This window comes from Coffea arabica, chromosome 1e, assembly GCF_036785885.1.
Source record: "Coffea arabica cultivar ET-39 chromosome 1e, Coffea Arabica ET-39 HiFi, whole genome shotgun sequence".
Taxonomy (NCBI): Eukaryota; Viridiplantae; Streptophyta; class Magnoliopsida; order Gentianales; family Rubiaceae; genus Coffea; species Coffea arabica.
Genome location: NC_092311.1, coordinates 8,245,555 through 8,265,328, shown reverse-complemented (window position 1 = coordinate 8,265,328; position 19,774 = coordinate 8,245,555). Strand labels below are relative to the sequence as shown.

General features: G+C 38.1%; 2 pseudogenes; one reads left to right on the top strand and one right to left on the bottom strand.

Moving 5' to 3' along the window:
- Positions 1–426: 426 nt before the first annotated feature.
- Positions 427–1,803, bottom strand: LOC113711627 (mediator of RNA polymerase II transcription subunit 4-like; annotated as a pseudogene).
- Positions 1,804–10,770: 8,967 nt separating this feature from the next.
- LOC113737379 (cellulose synthase-like protein D5) lies at positions 10,771–13,540 on the top strand (annotated as a pseudogene).
- Positions 13,541–19,774: the final 6,234 nt, after the last annotated feature.

The following is a 19,774-nucleotide window of genomic DNA, read 5'->3' as shown; positions in this document are numbered from 1 at the left end:
AACCTGAGTACAATATTCCTATGTTAGGATGTCTGGAGTAACCTAAGTAAATTCCCACCTATCAGCCCAAATAGGAAGTACTTAGATGTATTGACTGAGGAAAAGGTACAGCTTTTCTGCTTTCATTCGTTCCTCATCTTGCGGAAGACACAATATATGTACGACTGTCCAGAAGATGATCAACTATCACAAAAGTATGTCAAAGGTAAAACATTAAAATCTATTGCCTCAGAATCTACATAAAAACATTACATAAGTGTGTAATATCAGTGTACTGGTCCATATTGTCACAAATTTAAAAGATCATGCTCACTCAACTAGGCTTCCAATAACACCTTAGAATCAAAACCAGTACTAGAACGGATTGCGAGAAATGTTCAGCAAATTGAAAGAATATTCTAGGTATGCAAACACAGTTAGACAATCTTTGAGGAATTGCAGAATTCTAGTAAAACTTCAATTTCATCAGCAGAAAGTACAGGCTAGAGATAGCAACTTCAATCCTCTTTGAAAGATGCTCTACGTAGCATTTCAGAATTTACATCGACATAAAAGCACTGGAGTCTAGGACTAATCTTCACTGTCAGAGCTACCAACATCACTGCTATAATCACTACTATCATCGTCAATGTCAAGCTGCACATGCCGAACTTGTATAGGCTCGGGTGTCTTTGTAAGCATTGGAGGGGAGATATGCTGAGGTTGTTGCTCTTCAATTCCAGGATGTATAGGAAGAGAATCCAATGGGGGCAGTGCCATTGGATCACCGGGCTTCCAACCAGGTGGAGGAAGAATAGGTAGATCATTGGGCAACTCCACGGGCATTCCAGGTTTCCATCCTGGTGGCACAGCAATATTAGGTGGAAGTAGACCCTGCATTCCAGCAAGATTGGCCAATGGATTTGGCTCTGCTGGTTGCCCAACAGGAGTTTCGATCAATGGCTCTATAGTTTTCTTCTTATCCTCATCTGTTTTTGGTAAACCAACATCATGATCAGCAAAAGCGTACAGTTGGGATGCCCCGCATTTGCTCCTCCTGTGGAGCAGGGGGAGTGCCCCACGGAGAGGAGCCTGTCCAGCACCAAATTCTGGTGGTGCAAAAGTAGTGTAGCTTATCCTATGGGCATATGACAATATATCAGAAAGCTTCAGCTGAGATGCCACAGTGGTGGTTGAAGAATCTTCTGCAACATCTTCTGACTTGGACCGTTTTGAACGGCGATAATCCGAGTAATCATCCACAAGGTTGTCAAGAACCTGCTCAGCTTCTTTGAGCTTGCTTGCAAGTGCAAGAATTGCAGTATCTTTTGACCTGATTTCGTGCGAGAGTTTCTGTTTTCCATCTTGAAGATCAAGAATTTCTTGGAGCTCTGCAACAGCTTCAAATAGCTGAGTTTGAAGGTTTGTGAAAAGAGCGAGAATTTCTTTGGAGGAAGAAGGGTAGGAATCTGGTGCAGTTGATGTCAAAGGTTGGGATTGGGAAGACAAGAAGGAGGGTAGGGAACCTCGAAATGCGCTAATCCAATGCGACCTATTAGGTGAGACATCAAAAAGTCTTGAGGCAAGTGAGGACATTTGCAGAAGAATAGACTGAGCTCTTGGCAGAGGGGGAAGGAGACGAAGCAGTGTTGAAGAAGTTGAAATAATGCTTGATGCATTTGACTGTTGATTTGGCGGATGAGATTGTTGGGCTTGGGAGGCAAACTTAGCCGGAGTAGTGTTTTGAAGAGAAGGTGAATTTGGATTTGGTAACCCTAGCCGAGCTGGAGATTGCACAATCTGATGTGGAACATTCTAGAGCATTTTGCACTTAGTTTCACCTTCAGCAAAACCTAAATCATCCCAAAATGAAAAAAGAATTAGAAGTGAATTCAACTAAGCACAATCTAACCACAAGTAGAATCCAAATAGAACAAGGCACCACACTGGCTTTGTTAGAGGGGAAAAAAACAAAGAGGATAAATAGATTGATCCTGATAGAACCAGATCGTTCAAGGCAAAAGAATGCTTGTTTCAGTAGATTTGATCAACAATTTGCCATATAGAAGAGCTAAGACAAAAGGGGAAGAGATTGCAACTTGAAAGGACTTGTATCCATCAACAATTTTATGCATCTATGCCTCCTGGCTGCTTTGTTCATCAATTCCACATCCAGAGTAATAGCAACTCATTAAATATCAACTTGAGGAAACATATTTACTAACATTTGATTTTTTCCCATTTCTATAACCCAATTGTTTCCTCTTTCCATAGTGTATTTTAAGAAGAAAAACCAAAGAAAACAAATAAGATGTCAACCTGTAGTTGTTCAAGGTAATTTTAACTGGTGCTACAGTCTACAAGCAAAATCGCCAACTGATCTCTCTTAGTTTGAGTTATGTAAAGCATGGAAAAATCAGATAGCTTAGAGTCCGTTTGGTTGGACGGAAAATAAATATTTTCCATCGAAGTCATTTTCCTGGAAAATCACTTCCTTCTCCATAATTTTCCGGTGTTCGGTTATTTAGTGAAAATAGTTTCCAAATTCCTTTTTTCATAATTTTTTGGTGTTTGGTTTGTCAGTGAAAATATTTTCTGACTTCCTTTTTTAGTGTTTGTTGGCAATGTTGCAAATATTTTCCCATTCTCAAAAGCTTTATCTCTGGATATGTAAAGACTAATCCAAGAAATTTAGAAGGCGACTTTCATGGTCCAAGTATACAAAACTTAAGTTCTTCAAGTGCTGCACCGTCTTCTCCTAAATCCAAAACTTAGCAAGCTGTGCAATTTTATCTCCGAATCAACCTTTTTTTATGCTGTACAAACTAGAATCCATAAATAATTTTTGCCACAAAATGTGCATCCAGGTCATCAACCAACTTGATATTTGGTATCAGGTAACTAAAATTAATTATCATCTTCTTTAAGGACCAACTTAAGCAACAAGCCAAGCAGAATGCCACAAAACATGCAGTCATTTAAGACACAAAATTGAAGAAAGAATAATTGTTCTTTGTTGTAAGCAGATGATCAACTTAATCAACAAGCCAAGCAGAATACCTCAGTACAACCATTACCAATACCTACACCCTTTGAATTAGAAAATAATCACAACTGAAACCTTTATCCTAGGAATTTACATCAATACACAACTTGCCAACATTATGCAGTCAGGTCTGCAACATTGATTCTAACAACTATGTCTTCTTTTGACAACTATGGCTCTAGACAGAAGAAACAGAGCACTCTCCAAGGGTCAGTTTCCACCAAAAGAAAATTGCTTAGTGTCTTTAAATAGTCACAATCAACATCTTGTTCATCTGATCATACTACAAGCAATAATCACTGATTACAACGAAAAACAAGAATGTAAGCGTAATGAAACAGTCCAAGTTCCCATGTCCATTGTGCAGCTTCGCAAAATCATTAAAGGACATTGCTCTAAACAAACTAGTATACAATACTAGAACACCAGCAAATGCCAACAATTGAAATCCACAAGAAGCTTAGGAGGAAAAAATGATAATCCATCAACAACAGCAACAAACATATTCAATTACAACTTCCTGGATAGTCCATATCCGAAAGGACAAACTCTGCTCCAAATGAACAAACTGAACGCCTAAGTCAAGCAACTCTCCACCCCAAATCTTTAAAGATAGTTAGAATTGCAAGTGCAAGTTCCCAATGGATAAAAGCCACTGCAATTAATAATCAGATTCCAAGAAGGTAGCTTTTGACTATATTATTTATGTAAAAATAAAGAACTAGTAAGTGTATGAATTCATGATGGCAATATATTTGTTGAAGTTCAATGGCAGTGCAATGCACAATCATTGAGGTCTTTTTTAGTGCCAAATACTTTCAGAAAAGGACGAGAAGTCTTTTAGAAGGAAGTCATTCAAAGAGTGCAATCCAAGTAAGTTGAAAGGGCAAGGATGCATGAATCTCAACTTATTATTCAATGAATATCTCATATATCAATGTTTATACATACCTCACTTGCATATTGAAGTAACACTTTAATAATTCCCCTTAATTACTGTATATTATAATTCAGTAAAACTTTAGTGTAATCAAGTACAAACTTTCTTTTTTAAAGTAAGTGATTCAGGCATTATCAAAATTCTGGTAGTCAACTTCTGTTTGCTTCAACTTTGTCCTGCAGCATGAAAACATTCTATTCAAATTTCAAAAAGGTTGGTCATAGAAAGATCAACGAAGCTGAACCTCAATGACATCTATGGCTAGCATTTAGATTCTTTTTCAAATAAGGCTTGTGGTGGGGATTTATTGAGGGCCGTATATTGTGCCCATTGCACCCAATTCTAGACTTCCATGGAAAATGGCCACCAACAACCTGTAGAGTACTTATTTGTCGTTTCCTGTATTTGCCAAGATGACAAACCTCAGTGATCATTTTACGACAGAGTCGTCATTGCCATTTGGTGATTTGCTTGCTGCTATGTCAAAACATTCACTGATTTGGGAATATATCCAAAGCGTTATGTTTTTCCACGGTTATATTAAGTTAATGGAACTGAAAAGTTTAAGGTTGCTGAGATAGACTTGGTGGCAAGATCTTTTTTTTTTTGGTTTCAAAGTTTTGACTTATATTATTAATTAACCCCTTTTCAATCAAGCACCTATGGCAAGAATCAGCCCGTGGCTTCACAAACTCAATGAATGCACTAAAGCTTTTACAAATGATCTCACCAGATTGTAAGAAAAGCACTACCGTCCCCTACCTGGATTCGGAGCAAGTTAGAGGGTCGAGACAAGGGCACCAAGATTAATAATCAGATTCCAAGAATCATAAATTGCCCAAAATTCAGCAGCCAAATTAATTCATTAGCATCAATCAAATCAAATGTAACCCTAATCAGGTAAGAGCAAACTAAAACAAAAGCAACCCACAAAAATTCATTCCAATCCAACTTAAAGAACCTACACCAGAAATTCTAGACAATTTTTCAAAGGAAAAAGGCGGAAAAAAAACTAATTAGAGATCATCATACCTCTAGAAATAGTTAAGGAGTCTTCACCCCTGTTGGAGATGCTGTTGCAGGAACAGGGATGAGATATCGCCCCCAGAGTGGGGATGAGCCTTGATATTGGCTGCTTTTAAAGGAAAAAAATGAGAGAGAGAGAGAGATAATAATTGTAGCTGATTTTTAAAAGAAGAATAACCTTATTGGAGGAGTAGCTTAGCTCTGAAAGTGGGTCTCCGCCGGAGCTGGAGATGCAGTCGGCGAAGAAGGGATTGGTTTGCCGATGAGATGTCGCTGCCGATGGTCTTTTATGGATAGTCTTCAATCGTCTTTTTCAGTTACAGACTGTGAAAAGAAAAGGGTGTGATTTCTGGAGATGCCGTCAGAAATCATATCTCAACAGTAGAAACTTTGGAAAATGTTTTCTGTCCAACCAAACAGACCCTTAGAGTTATGAGTTTATTATTGTATCAGTGAATCAAAATTTGCAGCCAAATCGCCCTCGGACCACAAAAAAAAAACATATTCATAAGCAAAATCCATGGAACAAAATCAATGTAAGGAAAACCCAAGAATGAAAGAATAGGAAACTAATTCCATACCTGATCTTTAGGCCAAACTTGTTTCGAAGAAGGAACAGCAGCAATTGTGCAAGAGAAGGTGAAAGAAAGGACGACTGAGCAGCAATTGATCCAGATGCAAAAAATGCACTGAAAACTTAGTAAGAGCTTGATGGTACCGCATGAAATTAAAATTTAGCAAGTAATTGAGTGATCCACTAGTAAAATGATATTGAAGCTTTAAGATTTGTTATACTGCATGTTAACCAAGAGCTGGAAGTATGCAGGTACACATTTGAATCTGAACAAGCATGATTTGTTGGGCTTGCGTTACATCCCAACTTAGAGAAAAATATGGCAGGCCTGCAAAAAGAAACGGTATGGATGAATTACAAATTCATGCAATAGCTGATAGATAAGGTTATCACGAGAAATTTATTATCGTGCTGCAATCTGATCCAACAAATTGTTGATTTGGATTAAGTGTCAAAGCAAGCTGATTTGCAGGTTGCTCTGAATATGTTTGTTGATGATCATCTAACCAGAATCTGGCAAGGACCAAGGACAAAACTCAGTCTTGAGTCTTGACCATGGTTCAAAGTTACGGTTGCAGTTGCGGTCGCGGTTCTGACTGTTTTACATCATTGGTCTCGATGTATCGATTACCGTCTCGACGAAACACAAGTTTTGAACCATTTAATATTCTAAAAGTTGTTTGTAATAATATTAAAAAAATATGCTAAACAAAAATAATAAAAAATTAGCAAAAGAAACAAAATAATATAGACAAAATATGCTGAACTCAGGTTGACACAGTGTCGGTGACTTTTCGGCCAAATTCTCGGTGATTAATGTATTTCGGAGTCATTTCGCCTCTGTATCGGAACGAAGAGTTCTGTTCTGGTGATGGCTCGACCGAGTCTTTGAATCATGGTCTTGACTACATGAAGGTCAGATGACCATCAACAAACACATTCACGCCTGTACTGGTACCAAGATGCTAGAGTTTCAAGTTTGAGTGATATTGAATGAAAGCTGTGTTAATGTTGTTCAAATTCACTGCAGCCCTCCATACACTCATTTAAAGGGAGGCATATGCGATGGGATATTCCTCTCTTCAAGAGCCCAGAAATACTTGATCACGCGACTCTTCTTATTGGTTGGTAGTAGGAAATGTTAGTTTTGATTTCGAATAGCAGGATGGACATGTCTATCACTAGTTCAAACATGATAAAAGTACTTAATAGACAAAGTAGGGACATACGTATGCAAGTTGAAATGGACTGTCATAATTAAAGGGATAAACTCGAAGGTTAATCAGTTTCTACTTTCTACAGTCCCTAGCATCTGCAGGCAGGCAGGCGTACATTAGAGTTGAGATGAATCATGATTGATACGGGCTTGAGAAATTGAGAATCTTAAAGCCTGTGCTGAGTTTGTTGTTGGTCTTTTATTCAACTCCAGCAATTGGGTTTTTTGGGATGACTTGCAAAGGTGTAAAAGAAAAGAAAAGCAACCTAAAACGATTGTGTTATTGTTTGCCTGATAGAACAAATGAATTGCAACTGCTTCCAAACTGCTTCAAGGTTGTTAGTTAACTACGGTGACATTTCAGATATTAGCGAAAGCTGACTCTTTCAGTATTGAAAATTTAATCTTCTTTAAGTTTAGCTAGTTAACTCCGTATTCATTGAATAGAGTTGAAACGACCAAGGAACAATGGCCAAATTATATATTACTTGGTGATCAATCCGGGAATTCAGACAGACTTTTATATTACTTGCGATCAATCTGAGACTTCGGATAGATTTTTAGACAAGAGCAGGGTAGGACACATTACAAGCACCTGGAACATGGATATTAGAAGCAGCTTTTATGGTTTGCTGCTGCCTCTGATGGTTATTGGTGTTGAAGGTGTAGTAGGGCTAGATAGCCATCTCCTCTACAGTGAGTGTTCAGAATGTGATACAACCATGGTTCAAAGTCATGGTTGCGGTTGCGGTCGCGATCCGGACCGTTCCACATCGGTCTCGACTTATCCGTCACGGTCTCTGCGAGACACAAAATTTTGAAATATTTAATATTCTAAAATTTGTAAAAAATTATGATAAAAAAATAATTAAAAATTTAGCAAAAATAATAAAATATCGAGCTGACTCGAGATGATTTGGGCGCGACTCGGCCGCTTCTATCCGTCTCGGAGACGTCTCGGCCGAGTTCTCGACGATTCATTATTTCAAAGTCATCTCGTCCCAGTATCGAATCGGAAAGCCCCGTTCCAGTGACGACTCGGCCGAGTCTTTGAACCATGGCTACAACCAAGTAAGTGTCCTGGTAGCAAAACATATCTCCATATGACTGCTTACGAAAATTCTTTCATTGCTGGTGCCCTTCAATCTAATGACATATGTGTCTGTTCTGTTCTAGACATCAAAGGTGGAGAATCTTCAAAGTTTAATGCTTTCTCTGAAATTGGAACATTTTAGGCTCATGCATGGTTCGTCATCGTGGGTCGCGGTCGCGGTCGCGGTATCGATTGTTCCACATCCGTCGCGGCATAACGGATGAATATCGGGTGATACGCATATTATAACACATGAAAGTTTCCAAAAATTTTGAAAAAATTAATAAAATTAGAAAATACCAAAAAAGACATAATGTAAAAAAATATCCGAATCGACTCCGAGTTGACTCGGATATATTGGCCGATATCGTGTATCACGGATTCGAATCATTCAATATCAGCCGAATCAGAGCGAGTCGTCGCGGATATGGTAATATTCGTGATTCGGCCCTCCGTTCCAGTTACGACTCGGTCGATATGGCGAACCATGGGCTCATGCACTGGCTATTGGAATGCTTGCATACCATCAGACAAGCATCAGATGCATTGAAAGTTTGGCAACCAGAGGTAGTTCGAGGTATGCAAAAGCAGACGGTTGAGCAATATGATGTACCTGTTGAGTCTCGGATTAGTGCACTTGAGATGGAGCTCAGGCTTTGCAAGCAACAAATTGCTAATTATGATAATAAGGCCCTTGTGGGTGCAGATTCTAGTGAATTATTTGGTGAATTATGGGATAAGTGTCTGAAGAACTTAATGCTCTTGTCTATGTATCATTGTAGAGAGTTGAAAATCGGAAGGTTGACAGAGCAAAAGAACAGCTGGAATCAGTAAAATATCACCGACCCTCTACATGACTTTAGCAGGAAAGGCAGCAGGAGTGATGAACATGGCATCAGAAGAAAGAAGTCGAAACATGTATGAAGATGAAGTTCCCCATTTTAAGGTCTAAAAACAGAGAATTCCACAAATCGACTTAGAAGATAAAACTGTAAGCTAATAAAAATGGTGGAGATAGGAAACTCTTTCAGTCATTTCTCCATGAGTAATGCAATGAATGGGCCTTAATAACCTAATAGGGGAGATTTCTGATATTTTAAAAACCTCGAGGGAGGATAGTAGGAATGTCAAAAACCTTGAGGGAGACATCTAGATCTCGCAGAATTTTAGTTGCCCTCAAATTGTTCCCATGTTTTCTCTTGTCCTGTCGTTACAACAGTATCATAAAATGTCATCCAACATTACTTTTTTTCAGTTCAATTGTTTGATTTTCGAAATATACATATCATTATACACATGTTAATTGATATGTATCAATAGGCTAGTAGTTATATACATATACAGATCGAGCAAAAATACCAACAATTATGGATTTCTATTTCAATATAATGTCAAGGTTCTATAACTCGTAATCATTATTCCAATTCTTCTACTCTTTCCATCTCATTTTGATAGTTTTGATTTTTTTTTCACACAGTTTAGGAAAAATTACTAGTTAACCTTGTTGGAAGAGTAAATTTAGCCTATTATTTTTCTAAAATACCCTTACATTGATATTAGGAGTATGACTAATCACTATACCTTTATCTTAATTACAACAACAATCTATGGAAAAATGTACTAGTCAAGGTATGAATCCAAGGGTATTTTAGAGAAGTTACAAGTTAACTATATTTTTGAATTAAAAAAATAGATTATAATTTGAGACGGATAAAAAATAAATAAAATAAAACTATCAAAGTGTGATAAAAGGAGTCCAAGTTACTGAACAGAATGCAAGAAATGCAAGAAAATAGTATAAAACCCACCCTCAAAGGGCTTGTTTCAAATACGCCAAAGCATAAGACTGGTGGTTGATTTATCTCAAAAAGCTTTACTCTCTTTTCAATATATTTTTTGAAAGTTTCCATTAAATCCAACTTATATGTTTCACAACTATGGAGGGCTTTTTCTATAGGTTGAATTAACCACAGGGGGCATTTCTGTAAGGGGTAGAATAGGTATATTAAATGAAAATTAATCATAAAAAACTGTTATCAGGTATCACTAGTTGTAAAACACAAGTGTGTGTGCTTCAAATACATTCGTTTTGACGATTTCCATTGCCTTTTCAATTTAGTTCAAATTACAAGGTGTCGGATTGTGTATTTTGAAATCACGGGGGTTATTCTGTATGTTCACTTAACCAAAAATGGCTTTTTTGTTTTTTTACCCTATATTAAATAAGGGTAGTTTAGAGAAATTAAAGTTAACTATATTCTTCAATTGAAAAAAATGAACTATAATTTAGGATGGATGAAAAAGGAAAACAAAACTATCAAAGTGAAATGAAGGAAGCATAAGTTGTTATTGAACAGAATGCAAGAAAACCCACCCTAGAGGGGCTTGTTTCGAATATGCCAAAGCTCACGGAGGCTCTTGTAAATTATTACGATCATGAGACTGCTATACTAAAAAAAAAACTGGACCGGCCGTTGAAATTCAAGTCGGGCCCATTTTGATCCTTGCATTGTGGGCAGGGCAGAGGACCTTTTTTTTTTTTTTTTTTTTTTTTAACTTTCTTCAAAACTTTCGGACATCTCAGCGTCACAAACGGGCATTTTATTAAGTCCAAAGAAGCGCCGTCCGATTTCTCCTAACCAACGACCATAATCAGTCGACCGTTACATGGAAATCCATATCTGTCTAAACCCCACAAAATTTCAAATTTATACCATAGCTTCCCTACCCAGAGTTCAGACCTTCCTTCTTCTTCTTTTGCCCCCCAAAAATACCCATCAGCTTTCTCTGCTTACCATGAATTTCTGATCTTTGTTCTCATACAGCTGCCGATTTCTGTTTCCTTCTTGTCATACCCGTTTTCCCCGAAGAAAAGGAGAACAAAAAATTGGTGAAAATGGGTGTTGATTCTCCATCCTCATCTCCTATGACAATTACGGTCTCTACCTCAGGTGGTGGTGGGGGCCATGGAATCGCCTTGACTAGTCCAATCCGGCGTCATTCCTTATCAAACAATCCGAATTCACCCCTGAGTGGAAGAGGATTGAGGGCTTCCAGTGGAGGCAAAGCTTCTTCTTCCAATACTACTGCGAGGTATCTTTCTTTCTCCAAAGACAGCACCGAGGAGTTTGTCGCCTACACAGTTCACATTCCTCCCACCCCTAATAACCGGATAATCGCTGGATCTCAGAACAGCCCTCTAGACAGAAGCAAAAGCAGGGGAATTCCTAGTGCAGGCTTCATCAAAGATACCATTTTTACCGGAGGACACAATTCGGTGACTCGAGCTCACGTCAGGAAAAGCTCCGAGGAAGTTGAGCTACCAAATGTGAAGACAAAATCAAATCTGGTATGTGAAATCGAGGGCTGTGATGAGAAAGCTCTTGATAGGAATTCCAAAATGCAGTGCGAGTGTGGTTTCAGGATTTACAGGGATTGCTTCTTTGATTGCGTTGAAAATGGAGCCGGAAGATGCCCCGGTTGCAAAGAGCCTTACAGGGGAGATGTTATTGATGACGAAATTCAGGATGAGCCACGGTCCCAACCGCGAATCAGAGTGGGAGAGAATTACTCTTTGGTTCAGTCTTTCAAGAATCCAAACCATGATTTTGATCATGCACAATGGCTGTTTGAGACCAAAGGAACTTATGGGTATGGAAATGCAGTTTGGCCTAGAGATGGATACGTGTCTGGAATGGGAACTGAGCGACATCAAAATCCTCCCGATTTCACGGACCGGAGAAACAAGCCCTTAACTAGGAAAGTTGGAATTTCTACTGCAATAATCAGTCCCTACAGGTCAGAACCAAAACCAACCAGAGTTTTGTTTTCTAGTTCTTGTTTACTTGTTCTGCTCAATTGTTATACATTTTTTGGTTTTTCCATGATGAAAAAGATCTTACTTTGAAGAATTTACTAGCATGTTATCGGACAAGGATATGTTTCTCTAATCTGCGATTGATCATTGACTAATTTATGTCGTATGAGATTCAGTCCACTGTTGCTCTGACTTTTTCATCTTTGCTACGCTCTAGGACCTTGAATAGTTTAAGAAATGCAAATTCCTTTTATTCCTCCACTTGTGCATATATATATAGTTAGTAGGACATTGTTACCGAAAAATTCAAATTGACGCAAGCTTATGTTGGCTTGGCTGTGTAGATTACTGATGGCTCTTCGTCTTGCTGCACTTGCCTGTTTCCTTACATGGAGGGTGTCACATCCTAATCATGAAGCAATGTGGTTATGGATAATGTCTGTTGTCTGTGAATTTTGGTTTGCACTGTCTTGGCTTCTTGATCAGCTACCTAAGCTTTGCCCTGTGAAAAGGGTGACCGACCTGTCGGTTCTGAAGCAGAGATTTGAATCATCCGATCCAAACCTCAACAATCCCAAAACATTATCTGACCTTCCAGGGATTGATGTATTTGTCTCTACAGCTGATCCAGACAAAGAGCCACCTCTAGTTACTGCAAACACTATTCTTTCTATACTTGCAGTTGATTATCCGATGGAGAAGGTGACATGTTATCTATCTGATGATGGAAGTTCTCTGGTGACATTTGAGGCTCTTGCCGAGGCTGCAAGCTTTTCAAAATCTTGGGTTCCCTTCTGTAGGAAACACAACATTGTACCTCGCAATCCGGAGGCATACTTTAGTCAGAAGAGTGATCCTCTCAAGAACAAAGTGAAAATTGATTTTGTGAGGGACAGGAGAAGAGTGAAAAGAGAGTATGATGAATTCAAAGTCAGGATAAATGCCTTGCCGGAGTCAATAAGGAGAAGATCGAATGCATACAATGCTCAAGCAGAGCTTAAGGGCTAGGAAGAAACAGCTTGAACTTGGGGACAATCTTTCAGAAGCCGTTAAGGCCCCAAAGGCTACTTGGATGTTCAATGGCTCTCATTGGCCCGGAACTTGGACATCGGGAGAGGAAGGTCATTCAAAAGGTGATCATGAGGGCATTATTCAGGTAAATTGCATTTTTACTTCTTGGCTTTGGTGCAATTTTCCTCCTTTAGTCTGATGTGATTCTTCATTGCTAATATCTTGTTTCGCTCTTTCAGATGATGTTGATGCCGCCTAATTCAGAGCCAGTTTTTGGGACTGAAGCTGATAAGGACAACTTGATTGATACAGCAGAAGTTGATATCCGGCTGCCAATGCTGGTTTATGTCTCTCGTGAGAAGCGGCGTGGTTTTGAACACAACAAGAAAGCTAGAGCCATGAATGCTCTAGTCCGTGCCAGGGCAATTATGTCCAACGGCCCTTTCATTCTTAATTTGGACTGTGACCACTATATCTATAACTCTTGGCATTGAGGGAGGGAATGTGTTTTATGCTAGACCGAGGTGGTGACAGAATTTGTTACGTACAATTCCCTCAACGATTCGAGGGGATTGATCCAAATGATCGGTATGCAAACCACAACACCGTATTTTTTGATGTGAGTATGAGGGCTTTTGATGGATTACAAGGTCCAATGTATGTCGGAACAGGCTGTATTTTCAGGAGAATTGCTCTGTATGGTTTTAGTCCACCTAGAGCGACGGAACATCATGGATGGTTTGGAACAAAGAAAATAAAAACGCTCCTCAGGAGGAAATCGATTCGAGAATACAATAAACTTGGAAAATTGGAGACTTGTACATTAGTCCTAAAATAGGTATTTTTATGTATAAGTGTTCAAAGGTTAGTTAGTTATATTACTGTTATAAGAACTTCTTATAAATTTCACTATCTCGCGCTTAAATTAGACATATGCGTTTTTACGCGCGCGAGTAATTGAGGAGCTTTAGACCATTATTTTGGGACTATTAAGAGTGAATAATAATAATATGAATGTAAGTGCATTAGAGGTTTAGTGCACTAGTGCAATAAACTCGAGAGGAATCGAGCACGAAACGCACGCGCACGTGCATTATTTTAGTGGACAACTTTGAGCAAATTTGAGCCACCAGTTTTAAGCCTACCTTAGAAGCTAATAACATCAGAATTTCCTTCCTCACATACACTCAAACAGCCGAGCAACAAAGGAAGAACAAGACCAGAAAATTCCTCCACTTTTTCTCCTCAATTCCTTGCTCAAATTACCTCCAAATTTTACACACAACACTCAAATCACTTGGTGATCAAGATAAGCTAGGAAAAGAGCTGCCTCTCACAGTTTTTCTCCAGCTCAAAGTGACCAAAATTTCTATCTTGGCTCTCTAAGAAAGTAATAATGATCAACCACTTAATTCTTGATTTATGGAAGATAGATTACACTCATGAGCTCTTGGATTCTCATGGGCAGCTTTAAATTGTTAGAAAATTGGTGAGTGGGCTCTATGAAATCCCACAATGACTTTGATGATCTGATTTGATAAGATTGGATGTTAATTGTGTTGATTAAGTGTTAATTTAGTAGAGTTAAGTGATAAAAGTGAAAAGGAAGTCAAATGAAGGGTTGCATGTGAAGGTGCCGATTCTGCCCTGCCATTTTCGTGCATTTTAGTGTACTTTCTTGAAGTCCAATTGACTTCTTTCTGATGCAAATGTGTAATATATGTTGTGTAAAAAGTTTTCTCAAAATTTTACGTGATTTGGGTGAGTGCATGTTGAGATTTAGAAAATTTGCCAAAACTGGAATTGTGTCCCGTATTACTTTGGCAGTGATTTTGTTTAGACTATAACTCTTTGTCCCGATGTCGAAATCGAGTTCCATTTGCGGCACTGGAAACTAAATATTCCCAACTTTCCAACGGTATAAAATGCACGTTCTGATTCCACCTGAGTGAACCACACCAACTATTTGAACTTGGCTGCACTGTTTCGTTGGTTCACTGGAAGGCAGAACATGAACTACAACTTGATGCTTAAATGTGGGCTAGTTGTGGACAGATTTTGAAAATAGTTTCTTCTAAAAAATTGTATCTCTATGAATGTGTTTTCCAACGCCACCAACCATGCTCAATTTCGAGTTGAATTGAGTGATTTATGACCAAAATTGGAATCTGGTATTGTGAAGAAATACCATGCATTTGGACAGATTTGAAACTAACAATGATTTGGAACTTGTTATCCGAAACTTCTTAGTGTATATCACCTATCAAATGTACCTTGGACATATTTTAGACATTACCTACTGGAATGGACCAGGTTTGAGATGTTTCTTGACCAAATGCTTGGAAACGGCAAAACGGAAGTTCAAAGGCAGCTTAGCCTTAGAATTTCTTGTGATTTCAACGGTCTCGTTAACCAATTTACGAACATATTTTTCTATGAAATTTGGCAAAGGAGTGGCCCTTATATGGTAGTATATTCATACCTAATTTGGCACTCTTCCGAGTCCATTTCGATACCTAACTAAAGTCCCAAAGTTTGGAACTTAAATCTGGAAAATTGGCTTAACAGTTTCGATTTTTCACCAACTTTGAGCTATTGTATCTTGGTGCTCAAAACTCTGATTCTCGTTCCGTTTATTTTGTTTTAAACGTGGATTGCAACCCTAACAAATTTCCAAATTCGAGAGGTTAGTTCAAATCAAGTGAATTTTGCCAAATTTTCAAAGTTGACCAAAAACCAACTTAAACCTGTCTTCAATGCCCCAAAACAGCAACTTTGAGCTAATTTTCGGATACCTTCCATTTAGAATCCTGGAAAGATGGCTACTAGGAACTTTTAGTACTTCCTAAGAGATTTCCAACAGTACTAAGTTTTCCAATTTTGGACTTGTAAAGAGTGAGATGTGATTTTTCAAAGATCTCGTATCAAAACTGAAATTTCCGAATCTTAAGGAAATGGAGTTTTTCGAATTCTCCTTGTAGACACCAAATTTTTATTTATTTTATTTTATTTATTTATTTATTTATTGTTAATTGTCATTTATTTTACCTTATTAATCTCATGATTTTATTTTTTCATTTTGGCATTCTAGATATTAATTTATTTATCTTTATTTGTTTTTATTTAATCCTTTTTCTCGTTAGGCATTTTTAGCATTAAAAATTAAAAAAGAGAGAAGAGGTGTCAGACCAAGCTCACGCTTGCGTGAGCTTCATGTGATCCGAGCTCTATCTCCATATTTCGTTTTTGAGCAGAAACATGAAGCGAAAATACAAGGAAATGCAACACAATCCTATTTTCTTTTTCCCACCGTTTTTTTTCATCGCCATTGGATCACTTTCTCCCTAACCACTTGGCTTTAATCCCTACACTAAGATCATCATGGACAAAACTCATCTAAGGGTTCATAAACCATCAAGGAAAGATGATTTCAGCAGCACCATTAGATGTAGGTTTAGAAGTTTTGGTAGCTATAAAGAGAGGATATAAAAGGAAAGCTAAGTGGACGGCCAAAGGGGTCTGGGGCTGGAGAGAAAAAAGGGGGAGAGGAAAAGATTAATGGCTGAGAAACAGAAGGCAGAGGGAGAGAAAAAAGAAAACAGAGGGGACGGCTGGAGGTGAGCTAGGGTATGAGAGAACCCGAGGGAAGAAATAGCAAGAGAGGCGGCGGATAAAAATCTGGGGGTGGACTGGAGATAGAAGGAAAAGCAAGAATAGAGGGCAAGCAACTAAGAAAGGAAGAAACATAGTAGATTGAAAGACGATGAGCTAGAAAAAAAAAGAAGAAAAACCAGGGAGCAAGTATTCTGCTGAGGAAGCCAAAGAAGGACAGCTTGCGAGCCGGGAAGATTAGACTCTCCGGTTGAACGAAGACCCCCCTATTCCATCATCCCAGACCTTGATTTTCCCTTGAAAGGGATAAAAGGTAACATCTTCCACTGGGTCTGTTCTTAGCTCACTTCATATGGGACGTACTGAAGTTATCCTCCTTATGTTTATTTCTGTGTGAATCTGGTCGGAGGGGGGGAAGCAGAAGATTTGATGAGTTTGAATTAGGGTTTTTGAGGTAGAAATCTAGGTTATCTATGAGGTGGAATCATCGGTTCTTGCTTAAGGTTCATGGTTGTTGTGCATATGATGAACGAAACCCAGAAGGATACCACACAGTTTCGGAAAAATCTTTTCATTGATGCTTCGTCCATTGCTGTCTCATTTTTCTTTGTTTGCTTGCGTTGGTTTCTTAGCAGTAATAAGTATAATGTGTGCATGTTTGGTTGGATTGGAATTGATTTGCACCATGCGAGTGTTTGGTAATAAAGCCCGCAATTGAGAAAATGAATACACAAGCTGTAAAACAAATTTCCAGATTGGCAAGTTCCTATGCTTCGATCCTTTTGTGTTTAAATCGAAAGGTTTTACGATTGTGTAGTAGGAAGGTTGATTGAGGATTTTGTTGGCTGAACTTAAATGTTGCTTAACTGTTTTTTGCACATAAAATTTGCTGCAACAACCTCAAAGCTTTGGCTTGTTGCAGCGAGGTCAGCAAAATGGGTTGCTTTGGGAATTAAGACGCTGATTTGATTTGTTTTTGTCTGTTGGGTCTGTTTGTAGTTGGATGGCGATGCCATTGTATGCGTTTGCTGCAATTTATTTGCAGCAAAGTGTAGCATAACAGTTGGTCTCAACAATGACATTATTTGTAGCTGTCGTTATTCTTGATCTGTTTGAGATTTTGCTCGGCCGAAAGATGGGTTTGCAGAATTTGGTGTTCATAGGCAATACCAGTTTCGTGTGTATGTAGGCTCTTTTCTTCTGCTTATTTTGGGTTCAGCTTTGGGTAAGGGGGGAAGCATTGAGATTTGCAGAATGTTGAAATGATTCTCTGTGTGTTATCCTGCTTCACGTTCTTTTTCTCAGAAGTTTGGTTGGTTAGATTTGCATGCTCTTGCTCTCTGGATTTTTGTGTTTAAAGATGAAAAGAAAGTTTGGTTGTCTTGTTGTTTAATCTGAATGTTTGGTTGGCGGAGATGTTAGTTGCGTTAGGAAGGATGGGAGATTGCATGTTGAGAAGCTCAACCTGTTGCAAATAAAAGAAACCAGCAGAAATAAAGAAAGCTTCATATGCATGCATGAAAAATTTGCACTTTGGCCCCCCAATTTCTATCTAATGCTACAAAGGCCCAATCATGTTCTGATTTCTTGCAATTAGGTCCTAGAGTAATTGCAATTTGAACCATTACTTGACCCCTTCTTTGCTCTTGGACCCGTGAATTTCCCAAAATGTGTTAATTAGGCTTGAGTGATTAGTTAATATTTGCAATTGGGTCCTTGGTAGTTTTTCTATTTTAGAAATTTGATCAATAATTTACTTTTCTTGGAAATTATGCATTATTTGATTTCATTTAAGTTGCAATTGGGAGGGATTTGGTGATTTTGTTTATACTTTACTATTTAATTGGTGCCTTGACCCTTTTATTGTTTTGAAGCTATTTTTCCCTCATTTGATTACCATTGCAAGGAAGGTATACTCTATCCCTTATTTTCACTTTATTTGACCCTATGTGTCTATGTGATTTATGTGCTTAATTGCATGCCTTTTGAATGTTTTCATTTTATTTATTTATTTATTTATCCACATTATTTGTTTTAGTTTTGTATAGTTATTTTCAATTTCGATCATTTGAAAGGCACTTGAATGCCAAAGTTGTAATAGTTAGTTATTATTTTATTTATTTTATTCCGTTTCCCCTCTTAGATTGTAGTAGGCTTCCCCCGAATGTAATAGTTAGGGCTTTATTTGCTTTATTTGCCTTATGTGTGTTTTGCATGTCTATGTGCTAGGTGTTACCGCTTTCTTAGGGTCTTGCATCTAGATATCATGCTTATGTGTTATGTGTTATGTGTGATTTATGTGTTTACATGCTTTTATTAGGTTTCACATGATTTATTTGATTGTAACCGATGTGTGACGTCACCACACTAGTCCAATGCTAGTTGTGGTCAATTTCTCGAATCCACACTAGTCCAACGCTAGTTGTGGTCCTTTGTTCCGACTTTTCTCACTAGTCCAATGCTATGGGGAAATTGTAGACATGGGTTAGTCCAACGCTAGACCCTTAGGAGCCCCTCGAGCGTTAGATCATGGTCGTGTGATAAAATCACTTCATCTCATGCATGTTTTTACTTTTTAGGGTTTTACCATGTTGCATGACACTTTCTTATATATGTACATCATTTATCCCGTATTCCCTTCTACTCATATCCCTTATTACGTATTTTCCCTTATATATATATTCCTTACCCCTTTGGTATGAAAACATAACATTAGAATTGCATTTTATTTTAAAATTAGGATTAGGGTAGTGCATTTGCTTGATTAGATTAGGGAATACCCCCTTGGATATGGGATATGGACGAGTTTGGCTCTTCTAGCCTTAACACGCCCGTATTCCTTCTACTAAAAGGGAAAATTGAATCACGAACATTAGCCCCCCGTACCCGACATGATGCACTTCTTTAAGACATGCATATTTCTATAATTATTTTTTATTTCTTTTCTTAGAGTCTCATATTTTCTGCATTATTCGTGACCTCTCCAAAGAATCCGCATTGGGCATCACAATTAATGTGATTAGCATCAATTGAGTTTTGAAGAGAAATTTTGACCCCCCGATACCCTCCTAGGTCTAGGGTTGCATTCATATAGCACGTCCATATGTGATAAATCTTTTGGTTAAAATAAGAAAATCCTTAACTAAATCACGCAACTAGCCTTGGTTAGATCGAAAGGGTGCCTCGGATTTTTATCCTTGCCTTCCCTTTCTTCAAATGTGACTCTCGAATCTTTTTCTTTGATTTACGTGGATTTGCAGTCATTTAAAAAGGGTTTTTCCATTTTTTCTTTAAAATTTCATTTTAGGTGACTTGGTACACCTTAACTCTATACCAAGTGGTGACTTCATTTTTCATTCAATAAACGCTTTTTAAATTATATTTTGGGTCAAATCGTCGCATTTTCATGTCCCATTTAGACCCATGTTTTTTCAAAAATTCATTTTCCAACCAAAAATTG